Below are 1,620 nucleotides of genomic sequence, written 5' to 3' on the forward strand. Positions count from 1 at the left end.
AGTAACTGGCAAATGCTACAAATCAGTGCTCCCTCCCTCTCCCCCTGAACCTGCCTCCCCACCCCAAAAAAGAGCTGGTTTTTCAATATTTTCCAGCACACCACGGAGATCCAAACGTGAGTGTCAACAGATCACAACTTTCTGATGCTACCTCATAATTGCTGGCACAACAGAAAGTTGCAGAAATCTCTGCTAGGTGCTTTGCAAATCTTGCAGATAGTTTAATATTAAAGCAAAGCTCTTTTCAGCCAGAAGTTATATCCAGAGGTGCATAAGCCAATATTGCTTGGACGCATACAAATAATCTCAGTAGGTGTGGTGGTCCAAAAACCTGGAATATGGGTGCATCAGAGTGATCTGCAAGGTTTCCAGGATACTGTGGTCTCAAAGTCGTAGAGTGGCTGAGTGCCCAACATCATAGTGAGTGTGCATTTATGTATGCCATCATTTCACAAACAACATGCTCCTTATTTTCTATATTTCCTTGAGATTTCTTATGATGTGCATAATCCTCAAGAATGACTCCACATTCTTTTTGGTAAGAAGATAAAAGCAGCTTTGTCTGGTAACCAAGTTCCTGTCATCAGTAGCTAGTGGTTTTGGTTATTCAGGAGATTTTAACTTCCCCTCTGTTCATGAATGTGTTTTTCGTTTCAATGATGGGGACTACTTGGGCCCTTGTCATCCCAGGTGGCTGAGAGGTCTCACTGGTTTGGCCATCAACACCATTTTCAAGAGTTTTCTGTTTGTTCTTTTTCATTTTTATGCCCACTTTTTTCAGACCAGATGCCTTCTTTCATGGGGAAGCCCCTCTCGCCATCCCCTCTCATATTGTTCCTGATTGGCTTTAGAAGTTCTCTCTCTTTCTGAAGATTGCTGTCCATGTTTTGGAGAACCCTGATTTCTGGAACACATTCATCCTTTTTATTTCAACTCCTCTAATGTGTAAAGATTTTCACTTGTTTTCGTCCACGATGATCTTTCCATAAAGAAGAGCCCGTGGAAGCATGGTGCCTGCTCACTTTCCTGGCATTAGACTTCAGGACGCACTTCGGTGCTGTTTATCAGTGATTTGCCGCCTCCTCTTCTCCCACCATCCCCAATTCCTCAACTAATATTTATTGCAGGATCCTGAATATGCAGCATGCGTGAGTTCATTCCTTCACTCAACAAATATTTATAGGGGACACGCCAGACACCGAACATTGTATCAGGTCTGGGGATACCCTTCCGCTCTAGTAAGGGTAGACTGAAAATAAGCACTTTTCAGAGAATTAACATATGGTGATGTGTGTGAGGATAGCACAAAACTGGGCTGGCAAGCAGGCATCAGGGGGTCGGCGACCTGGCCAGAGTGGGGCAGCAGCTTGGCAGGGTCAGGAGATAAGGTACAAAATGAGAGTTTGAGAAAAGGTGTTTCAAGTAACAAGGAACTAGATGAAGTCGAAGGCAGGCATCTGGAAGGAACATACTGGTGTAAGAGATTTGTAAGGGTAACACTCACAAAGCATGAAGGAGCTGTGGGGATAAGAATCTAATAGTAAGGACTTTCTGTTTGGATCTGAGATCTGTAGATATCTGGTAAACCATAATGGTGTCTCTTATTTTAATGTATATAGT

At 43.1% G+C, this 1,620-nt stretch overlaps 1 pseudogene; it reads right to left on the reverse strand.

Annotated features, from left to right (window-relative positions):
- Positions 1-244: 244 nt before the first annotated feature.
- On the reverse strand, positions 245-914 carry LOC101394629 (mortality factor 4-like protein 1 pseudogene; annotated as a pseudogene).
- Positions 915-1,620: the final 706 nt, after the last annotated feature.

The sequence above is a fragment of the Ceratotherium simum genome, chromosome 2 (genome assembly GCF_057802395.1).
Source record: "Ceratotherium simum simum isolate JZ-2026a chromosome 2, ASM5780239v1, whole genome shotgun sequence".
Classification (NCBI taxonomy): Eukaryota; Metazoa; Chordata; class Mammalia; order Perissodactyla; family Rhinocerotidae; genus Ceratotherium; species Ceratotherium simum.